At 32.8% G+C, this 12,432-nt stretch overlaps 1 long non-coding RNA gene across 1 annotated transcript; it reads left to right on the forward strand.

Annotated features, from left to right (window-relative positions):
- Window positions 1-6,074: 6,074 nt before the first annotated feature.
- LOC127868034 (uncharacterized) lies at window positions 6,075-10,080 on the forward strand. Its single transcript, XR_008043858.1, has 4 exons — window positions 6,075-6,135; window positions 8,229-8,308; window positions 8,726-8,881; window positions 9,429-10,080. It is a non-coding gene; the product is annotated as an uncharacterized LOC127868034 (long non-coding RNA).
- Window positions 10,081-12,432: the final 2,352 nt, after the last annotated feature.

Raw genomic sequence — 12,432 nt, forward strand, 5'->3', positions numbered from 1 at the left:
ACCACGTGGACTCTAATCCTCAACAGATAAATGCCTGTTATATGCTTTTGACTCACAGTAGCATGTTTGCTATTTTAAACCTATTTATTTTAGCTCAATTGCATAGAAAGCCTAAGGCTTATTTTAAGCGATTTAAAGTCCGTTTTCTGGGACTTGAACCAGTACTTGGTGTCTATGAGGGAACTCTAAAGAACGCCCCCACGACGGGGATCGAACCCGTGACCTCCCGATCGCTAGGCGGAAACCATATCCACCACATCACTGCGACTCGCATGTCAACATATTTGTTGACACTATATACATCGAATGTTTGGACTACACACCCGGAACTTTTCACAATTTCAATAATAATAATTCATTTTTTACTACACCTATAGAGCAAGTGAACTGCAATACAGCAAGTGCTTGTAATTCTTCAGTGATTTCATTCGATTTCATAATTTTATGAACATGCGATAGAAGAAGTTCCAAATTTTAGAAATGGACCACTTTTAACACTATCCTTTTATTTCCAGCTTTATGTTTAATCCATGTTTATAACAATATTTAACATTTAATTGAGGTAGATAAAATTGTATTTACATTTAAACGTAGGCGTTCGGCTTTCCCTTAATGTGATCTGTACAACAAAACTTGTTTATTATTTCCAAAGCATTCTACGTATAATGCAGAGATTTGTCACGTGTCGGCAACATGTCACACATTATGTCTTCGATATTCAATACTAAGCGTCCACAGCATTTGCAAACAACAATCTTGCTACTACAACAACGTCGGCAACCAGAGCTGAGAAACAAGACAACAAGGAACCCAATCGAACAATCCATACCAATCCTAAATGTATTCAAGCTATGTTACTTGAATAATTACAGGAATTATTAAACATAAAGTGGTATCAGAGTGACAAATTCTGGAAATTAGCGCTCTGTTTGTATCTGCATACTGTAAAGTTTGGTCATGGACGGCTTGTTAATGTTCTATTTTGAATATTATATGTTATATAATTTCGCTCCTTTGCGATTATAAACGTCTGAGGCCAATTCAACAGCCAAGGTAAATTACTGGTATGCCTGTTGTTAATATTAACGCTTTTTCTTAAGTCATTAATGAAGATTGGAATCGATATTTATGTTTTTGTTTACAGTAAATAATGATTTCCATAAACCATATAGTGTTTGATTCTTTACTGACAAATGTTACGCAGTATTTAACGGTTTGCAATGGCGAAATAATTTATTCAGGACAAAAGCACATTCAGTAAGTTTTAAAGCAATGTATTTAAACGTGATTCTATTAAATTATTTGTAATATTGTTTTCTTTCATTCATAATTTTGATGAAACATCTGAAAAATGGGCATACAATTGAATATCTCAGATCACTTCGGCCCTGGGCTTTAAGGTTTGTACTAATCATTTGAAAAATATAATAATTATGTATATGCTCTTATAATATTCACCGCATTTATCTACTTACGATTGTTGCATTTGACACACAAGGATTCCTTACTGATGCCATTTTAGTATAACTTCAACATATCAAAAAGTGTAATATATAATAATTGTTGATTTCGATACATAATTCAACAAGTGGTTATGTACACAAATCAATGAGTGGCGTAGCCACAATTTTTTTGTTTAACCACACATTAAATAATGATTCGATTATCACCAAAGCAACACAGTTTAGTTAAGCGTTACCTCGGCATGATGATATGATGTAAATTCAAAGCAAAAAGTACCGACACAGTAAATCAAAAACAAAATGAAAATGGAAATTACACAACGTTTTGTTTTCCTATATGTATCTTCACAAAAATAACTAACGAAGAAGGTATGTGGACAAGCTTCACAACTTAAAATCGTTTTTTTCTTGTCGGCTGCGGTTGTCTGAGTTGTTAGTTGTTAACAGTTTTGGGAGGTCTATTCACATAACCTAGTACTGATATGTATTTCACAGTTGATGTGATTTTATGGTTTGACCGACATATTACAAAAACTTACCGAACTCAACGGCGACGGATAAGCCCATGAAGCCTTTGGCCTAAATAATGTTATTAGTTTTCAGGGTCTATTTTTCCATCAATTATAATTAAATTTTATTGATGATGTTTTATTGTCTTTTGGATTTTGCACTCTTACCATACTCACGGTTAATGCAGAATGCTTAAGAATGGAGTAAACCATTTATCGCATTTTTTATTCACGACATTATGTCCAACATGCAAAATATAAATAAAGACATCACGGGTCGTGCCACAATGAAACTATCAATCTATTTTCAGATTTGTTTCATTCAAACATAGTTTTGAGTACTTATACACATGACACACTCTGTCAGAAAGTAATATGTTTGGATCTGCAATGAAGTTCCGTGCTCCTTAATGTAACCAACAACATGAATATCTATGGAAATATATATATATATATATATATATATATATATATATATATATATATATATATATATATATATATATATATATATATATATATATATATATATATATATATATATATATATATATATATGTGTGTGTGTGTGTTTGTTTATGAGCCGATTGGTGACACAAAACTGTACAAAAATATGCTTCCTCCCGTATACAATAACAAAGACAGCTTATCTCGTAAACGTAACAACCGATCACCCAGAGAAACGGGTAAATTGTAAGATTAATTCTTGACGCTGACATTCGCCCAGAAAAGGTAAAATACTAGCTTATAGATATTTGATTTGTTTATCTTGAAGGTTCTTTCCCTTCAAGCTGGACGTTAAAAGATGAAATGAGGCACCATCAAACATAATAAGCTCCTCTTTCAACTTCATTTTTACCATGTCACTTATGTTTGGTTTACGTACATATTTTCCTGTAATAATACATAGAAATGAATATTTCTGCATTTACCGATATATTTTTATCAAACAATAGTGTAACAAGAGCACATATTTTAAGCTGAATGTACAACATAATTTGCCCATATATCACTGGATATATTTCTTTTATTTGATCTCCGAATGCTATTATCGACAGCAACCTTCAGTCGATGATTAAAGTGACTAGAATTAATCGGAATGTTTTTTGATTGTTTCAAAAATGTCACTTCTATTACACTGCGCAATATTAATAGAAGCTGCCTCATGACAGCTGCTGATAGTCTAAGGTAATGAATGCAGTTTAGTGCTTAATTTATCTCTCTGATTAATCATTTAAGAAGTCAATGACATGCCTTGTCATAAGTGTAAAGAATTGCAACACGAATTCAATTGTTAATTGTTAGAGGAAAAATGGTAATATCTGTTGATGCTAGCATAAATTTTAATTATTTCTTGTACTATGTGAACCAAATCGTTTGTGACAAACATGGTATGAATCCATTAAATGCTCTAGTATGAAAGTGGTATTTTAACATAACAATAACTGTTTTGTTTTGCGTTCCTGTTGAGTGATAATGTGATTAACTTCTAATATATAAACTTCGATTTTTTAATATTATTTAACTAATGTTTCTATTTATAACCATATTTTAAACACATACTTCAAGTGAAGAAACAATTTATAATTTCATGCTGGAAGTACATTACACCGCGCTAGGAACAAGGAAAAACGCAATAATGTTATTATTATTTTTTGTTTAGTTGCATTTGTTTGTACAGTATTTAAGTTTATCACGGCAGTCAGTTGACCAACCCATACTTTTGAATGTTGAGCTGGTTTACGTTTTCTAAGTTGACATCATTATGCGAGTAACCGACAACTACCCTATTTGAATCATAACTAAGGGAAGAATGAACGGAATGATATTTTTTTTACATAATTCCTGCACAAATCGTGATCCTTGGCTTTGTCAAACGCTCTGCCAACCGAGATAAGAACGCTTTACAATGAGGTACGCGTGCAAATACTATCATCTAAAGAGAAGGTAATAGTTATATTGCGTATAAAACACGGCATGTATCAAACTGTTGCTCGATTTATCGATTACATCAACAGTCCGTTTTTTGACATATCAATGATACAATCATTCAATAGAGGAACGTTTATTTGCAAAACAATACTCTTGATTTATTGTTTATACTGTTAATTATAAATATGATCACGTATACATGAAAACAGCAAACGCTTTGATGATGAAATGTTTAACAAGGAAATAAAAAAGAAACGCATGCGATTATTTTGATACATTAAACTAAAACAATAGACGGTATAAAGCAATTATGTTTTAAGAACATGACACGTTACGTTCAAAATATACGACAGTATGATAGTGAAACATTGTTATATTACTGAACATTGTAATTAAAAACTGTCTACTCTTCGTCCTAAATTGCATTACATGTAAACCGTGAAAACAGAGAATATAAATTCGTATAAAAAATAAGGAATATACCAAATGTATATAAAGCACATTTACAAGCGGTTACATATAGCATAAACCTCTCATTGTCCAGCTCTTAAGCTGTACCGTTTACTTCAAACATGAATATGATGTGTTTATTGATTTATTTTATTGGACGATATTAAAACATCAAACAAAAATAAGTTAATACAAAAATTTCATTTGTATTGGAAAAGTACCAAATACAAATACACAGTTTTGTACGGTTGATGCTAAAGCCTTAAAGCAACGCGTATGTTACGAGACCAAATGGATCAGTATCGCCCTAATGAAGGCAAATTATGTCTAGATGATGTATACCCCAACGTGTGCACACACATCGTCTACGTCTTAGCCAAGCTGAACGGTTACCGTCTAAAATCCTTAGAATGTAACAACGAGTCAACAGACTTGATGTGCAGAATGTACCGCAGGAGAAGTCATGTGACCTTGAATTTAATATACAAATTTGTCAATGTATATTTTATCCGTTGAATTCAATTTAAAAGAGTGTAGTTATTTTTTATTAACACAGATGACACGTAAAATACTTTATTTCGAGGTGTTCGCAATGGTATGTATTTTTGTCACAGCGATATAATTTTAATCGTTGTTATCAAAATCCTGATAAAGACGGCCTTTTTTTAGTTGTGTGTAATTTTTGGTGTCGGTAGAATAAGACCATTTTTTAAACTAACTTTTGTTTACATGTATCCCGATGGTATATGTCACACAGTTTTCAGACGATTAATGCACGATGACACTCAACAATGTGACACAGACATGTATTATATGGTTTGTCATCTGATGAAAAATACATGATTATTTCATTATTATTGTCCACAAAATAACATTATTTAGGACAGGTGGTAAGGATAAAGTAGCACGACTTATGACATACCTTCCGATTATAGGATGACAAATGCTGGTAATATATCACAATTGTAAACAGAATTATAATTTTAAGGAATTATGATAATAAAAGATATCCTGTTTCGATTGTTGTTTAATGTTTATGTTTAACGAGTGCGGTTGTACTTCCGAAATTACAATGCAATATACCAATCACGAAATTAACGATGACAGAAATTGCTCAACATCAGAACGTCATTCCTGTGTCTACGAACATCTCATGGAGGATATAGCCATAGCCGAGTCCCACGAAATAATTGTCATGATTTGTTGTCCTAAAATGCGATATAACTATCATCATTGTATCATCTGACGAAATAAAAAATGTAATACCATGATGGTTTCTTTTCTTAGATGTATTAAAACAAACATAACGAACAATTTATGTGAACCATATTCTCAACTAAACTTTTTATGGTTTGTTATGGTTGCCAGAAATATGTTAACTGTGGCTTGTAGTTTTGAAATGTCTAGACACATAAACTGGTTCTGACCTTTGTTACAAAGTTGATGTACATTAATGGGTTTACCGACATTTGACGAAAACTGACCTAGCTTAAAGGGGCTTGTTCACACTTAAATTGCATTTTTTGAAGTTTTTCATTTAATGCTTTGAATTCATAAATTTAAACATCGCAAATAACGTGCTCCAGTATAAAACAAAAATAAAGTTAAAATAAGAAAGAAAAAAGTAAGCCGCACCAAGGCTCGAACCACTGACCCTTGGATCGGTTTTTTCCCCGACTAAATATAGAATTTAAATGTAAATTTAAATATAAACACGCATTGTGACAACAACAACAACAACAAATATGGCGGAATCTGTATTGTCAAACACGGAAGAGAAGGTAAAATATGTTTTTTATTGTAAAACTCAATAGTGCGTATGATTTTCTTTTTATAAAAGAAGATTAAAATAGTATAACTGATCAAATGATTCGTTTTCGTTACATAAGTATATGCATATACATCACAGAACGCGTTAATACTGATTCTCTCGTTTACACTTGAGTTACAGACAGAGACTAAAATTAAAAGCCAAGTTGAATACAGAATTAACTTTAGTTTTCGCGCAAATAAATTAAATTTATCATTAGCCTTGGAGTACTGAGATCATTTAAACAGCACAGTATCTTTTTCTTTCCTCATAACTGACAGTGACAACATTATTTGTTGGCAGGCAATTCAAGATGCTGTGCATTTATTGACATATTCATTATTGTGTGTTATATGACAATGACATTTATTATTAACTAAAATGCATTTGAATGGTAGTGGTAGTTTATTAATTTAAACCCAAAACTCATAGTTAACCCTTTAAGCGCTGGAACCAAATTTTGAAGGCCTTTGCAAACAGTTTGGTTCCAGATGAGACGCCACAGAACGTGGCGTCTCATCAGGATCCAAACTGTTTGCTATTCTGATAGTATTCTTTGAAAAAAAATCGAAGAAATGGCTAATTTTAGAAATTCAGCGGATGACATTTAGCAGATGACAAATTTCCCAGCATGCAAAGGGTTAATGTATTTATATCAGTTTCTTCTGCACAGCTATTTTATAAGTAACTGAATAACCAAAATATTTTTGAAAATAGTAACACAGTTTAGTAATTCATGGCATCAAATGCATGTATCTGGCGCCAGACAACTCGCCCCAATACCAACTTGCCCCAAAACAAACTCGCATCAAAGATATGGTCACTCGCTCCAACCAAGAGACAACTCGCCCCAATTTATTTTCGTGCATCTTATTGTTTCTTTATTTAAGGTAGCGCACCTCTAATGGGCACATATCCAAAATAATCTAATTAATTATTTTCTTAATCAGCATCATTTCACTGAACTACATGCAAATTTGTAGGTAGGCTTTCCATGCTTTTTAAAAAAATATACCGATTTTTTCAAAACCACCCCCACGCTCGGCTTTTGTCCAGTTTATTTTCACCCCTGGGGTATATAAAAGTTCCATAATTCATTCAAATTTCCAAATATGGGCATGCAGTTGGTGTGTACAGATGCTGTAAAGGTGTTTACAGTTTAAACAAGATGAAATAAGTATTCTTTTACAGACATTTATTTTTTACAAATTTTTATCTATGGAAGAGCGCCATGAAATGTAAGTGATTTCAGCCAAGTAAAAATTGGGTCGGTTAAAAACAAAGTGTCATAAAATTCAAAATAGTATCATTTAAGTCATATTTTAAACTTAGTTTTTATAGAAACACTATATACAGCAAAACTCCCAAGAACTAGACAGATTTACCGTTTACTTTTTGAAATAAAAATAAAAATGCAACATGCATGGTTCGTATTTTCAACAGTAAATCACCCAATTTCGCCATAACGTTGTTTTAATTTTAATAATTGAAGAATGTGCATAAAAATTGCAACATATTTAACAATAAATATAGCTTATATGCCATATTTAATCAAATTACGTTAGAAAATAAATAAAACGCGTCGCAAAAAAGTATACGTCGTCGGCAGGATTCGAACCTGCGCGGGAATATCCCAAAAGATTTCTAGTCTATCGCCATAACCACTAGGCTACGGCACCTAATAGTAGGCTCTTCAACCTTCGAAGAAATCGCGGGAAATCATTAGAGGTGCGCTACCTTAAAGTATTTTATCTTTATATTCTTTGTTAATTTAGCAAAGCACGTATATATTTTGATAAATGTGTATTTAAACAGTACATTGTATTTTGAATAAATCAAATACAGGTCATCTGAAATGCATGTATCATTATATTTGTAAAAGCCAAGAATATTCTGGATATTCCTCTTTTTTCAATTGTTTTGAATATCCTCAAGATTTGATTTCCTGAATGTTGAAGAAAACTTATTAGATAATAATACCACATATTTACAACTCACTTTTTTAATAGAGACCATAAATAGTTTTAAAAAGTGGTTTAAATTGTGTATTTACTTTTTCAATAGGATACAACCATAATTAAACCAAGAAGTTTATGAAGAAGGGATCACTGGATTTTGTCACTTTGGTACAAGAAACAGAAAAGGTATACTTATTTAGCTGCATTTTTTTCTGTTAATTTCATTTGAGAATATTGAAATAATTTGTAGATAATGTTTTCAGATATTCAGGCAAGTTGAGATTTCATTATTTGTTTTTATGTCATTTCACAATATTCTTGAATGGAAACAGAAAAAACACAGTTAAACGCACTAATTGTTGATATATAAAACAAAGTCTTTGTATGTAAAACTGTGTTGCTACATGAGCAAAGAATTTAAAAAATGATCCCACACTACACTAGGTGAATATTGAAATTTTACAAAAAAATCTGACAGGAATGTTAAAAAATGGTGTCATGAAAAATAAAAAATTCTATATGTACATGTAGCTACATCTTGTGTCAAATTCTTAGCTTTATGTTAAAAACATTTATTGTTAAATGCAGAAATGTCTTTTCAAGGATATCATAGACCACCTTACTTATACGGAAGCTTAGGAGCTGTTGAAGGAAATTGCTGCCAGACAGTCAACAGTTATCACTGACAGCCTGTCCTGGCCCAGCTGGGACCATCCTCAAGCTAACCATGATGATGTGTTTGCAAGAATTGTCCATTTGGTAGAACATGATGAAGACGAGCTTTGTTTGGCATGGCCTGACAATACTGTACAAGCCAGAGACCAGTATCTTTACTGTTGTTGAATATGACCCATTTTTCATGTTTATTTTTCTGTGGGCCTGTTTAACAGAATTAATAATGCACTTTATCTATTTCAAATATGTTATTTTTCTGTGGACTGTTTAACGGAATTATTAATGCATTTTATCTATATCAAATATTTTATTTGTCTGTGGGCCTGTTTAACCGAATTAGTAATGCATTTTATCTTTATCAAATATTGTTGTTTGTAATATGAATATAGAACACGTAAAACTACTCATGTAATTGTCTCAGCTTAAAATTAAAAGTGTAGAAAATTTAACTCATTTACTGTCGAAACAGTGGCCATTATGTTCCTGCATCTTAAAAGTTGGACAATAACAGCTAATATATATATATATATATATATATATATATATATATATATATATATATATAGAGAGAGAGAGAGATAGATAGATTTAGCAAGGGGTTTTGAGTTTTTTATGTGTTCATATTTTTCAGAAAAAGGGTTAAAAGTGGTGACTGATCCTCTCACCCTCCTTATCCAGGAAACGTTTCGGAACAACGTGTTGGCACTGAAGATGTGGAGGACACAGATTGATCACAGTACATCCTTTGGATACATGAACACCTTTAACGGGACGACAACAAAACTGTACCTGCCTTTTTTTTGAAAGGAAGTAGTTAATAAAATTATTGTTAACAGCTTTTTTAGTCTTGTTGTTTAAGAATGCTTGCAACATTTAAGTGGATAAACGGTTGTTTTAAATTTGAAGCTTCAGTAATGCATTCTTTATTAAATGATGTAATCTTATTTCTTTCAATATAGTGTAAATAATAAGAACATAATTATCCTTTGTATACAAAATGAAAACCAAGTTTACTGTTCTATTAATCATTATTTATTTATCTTGTTCTTTTGTCAGAAATATTACAGGGGCATACATACAGTATTCCTTAAATAAAAGGGGCAGTTCTTAGAAAATTAACATGTATTTTAGCAATGCATATTCAAACTTTTTCCACATTTATAACCAGCAACAATATGTAAGTATTATAATGTAACACAAATTAATACTATGAATTTACTACTGATTTTGCCGTGCCTGTCATCAAATAAACATGTTTTACTTAACGTTTCTTAAAAGATGTTATGTGGACGACTTAATCAATCATTTAATAAATAGTTTAGCCTCGCTCTTGGAAAAGGGGGTTTAATGCATGTACTTAAGGTTGTCCAAGATTAGGCTGTGCAGACTGCACAGGCTAATCAGGGGCAACACTTTCCGCCTTATCTGGATTTTCCCTCCCTTTCAACAAAAAATACAATAAAGCAGCAATTGTCTGCCTGATTGGTATGATTAGCACATGTTAATCTCGTACGACAATTTACGCACATGCATTAAGCCCCATTTTCCCAGGGCAAGGCTCACCTATTTAGGTTTTAGCTGTCTATATGCTCTTTAACTTTTGAATCATGATGCAGTTTCATATAATAATGTATTATGAGTCGTTTTTAATTGATGCATATTCTTTTGTTCAGTGTTGAACTCAACATGTATTATAATAAGGTGTTCACTTAACATTCTTGCAGTAATGTTTTGCTGTGTAATATACATGTAATAATAAATCAAAATTGAACAAACTAGCTTCTTATTTCTTCATGTTATTTATTAAAACATTTTAAAACAAAACAACAAAATCCATAACATAATGAACACAAAACATAATACTCTATATTCATGAAACAAAACTATAATTGATAACATTTTGAATAAATGTTTCCAACTTTCAACATTTGACAGATCAAATTATTTCTGAATTCCACCAATTTTTTTAGTTATGGATAAACAGCACTTTATCATCTTTATGACAGTTTATGCAAGGCTATTACAATAAATGGTTGTTTATAGACTGATAAACAATGGAAAACAATACATAATCTATATATAGCATTGTGCTTTGATGTCATTGTTAATGGAACATAAACAAATGTGGTGTGCAGCACGCACTCAACATTGACTATGGTAGCTTATACCTAAAAGAGTCAATAATTCCTTTTCATAGTCTTTACTTGTGACAAAAAATCAGGAAAATGCTGAGCCCAGTGTTTATTTAGCTATTTGCCAGACAAGGTTTTCACAAATTCTTCTGTTTCAGAGTGACCTATGATCAAATACTTTGGATCCTCTATTATAATAACAAAACAATTAATTCACCATGTTTGATCATGGGTCTCCCATAAAAAACTTAACACAAATCCTGATACATAACACCTATAAGAGTCAACAATTTCTGTTAATAGTCTTGACTTGTGACAAAAAAATCTGGAACTTGGCCCATTGTTATCCCCACGCTTTTTGAAAAAAAGGTGGGGATATTGTGGTGATCTCCGCCGTCCGTCCGTCCGTCTGTCCGTCCGTCTGTCCGTCCGTCCGTCCTGGCCACTATCTCCTCCTACACTAAAAGCACTAGAACCTTGAAATTTACACACATGGTAGCTATGAGCATATGTGAGACGGTGCACTATTTGGAATTTTGATCTGACCCCTGGGTCAAAAGTTATAGGGGTTGGGGTGGGGCCGCGTCAGAAATTATCACTCATTTTTTTAGGTTATTTTACATTTACTTCTTTATTTCTACACCGATTCACTTCAAATTGATACTGGACCTCACCTATGACAATACGGTCAATCTCAACCATGCATGGCCCCATTCCCAACCCTGGGGCGCCCCGCCCACATAGGCCACACCCACCAAAAATTTCCATTTACTATAATTTTTTCATTTCTACACGGATTCACTTCAAATTGATACTGAACTTTTGTTATGACATTAGGGTCAATCTCAACTATGCATGGCCCCAATCCCAACCCTGGGGCGCCCGCCCACATAGGCCACACCCACCAAAAAAATCCATTTACTATAAAAAAAATTTAGGTTATTTTACATTAACTTCTTCATTTCTACACTGATTCACTTCAAATTGATACTGAACCTCTCTTATGACAAAACGGTCAAACTCAACTATGCATGGCCCCGTTGCCAACCCTGGGGCGCCACGCCCACATAGACCACACCCGCCCAAAATTGCCTTTTACTATAATTTCTTCATTAATACACTGATTCACTTCAAATTGATACTGAACCTCTCTTATGACAATACGGTCAATCTCAACTATGCATGGCCCCATTACCAACCCTGGGGCACCCCGCCCACATAGGCCACACCCTCCCAAAATTGCCTTTTACTATAACTTCTTTATTTTTACACCCATTCACTTCTAATTGATACTGAACTTCTCTTATGACAATACAGTCAATCTCAACTATGCATGGCCCCATGATCAACCCTGGGGCGCCCTTGGGTCAAACATGCGGCGTGGGGATACGCGTCGGCCTCTGCCGCGCCATTTCTAGTTTATGTAGTTATTTGCCAGACAAGTTTTTTACTTATTCTTCTTTTTCAGAGTAATCTATGATTGAATACTTTGGTTCCTATATT

This window comes from Dreissena polymorpha, chromosome 2, assembly GCF_020536995.1.
Source record: "Dreissena polymorpha isolate Duluth1 chromosome 2, UMN_Dpol_1.0, whole genome shotgun sequence".
Lineage (NCBI taxonomy): Eukaryota > Metazoa > Mollusca > Bivalvia > Myida > Dreissenidae > Dreissena > Dreissena polymorpha.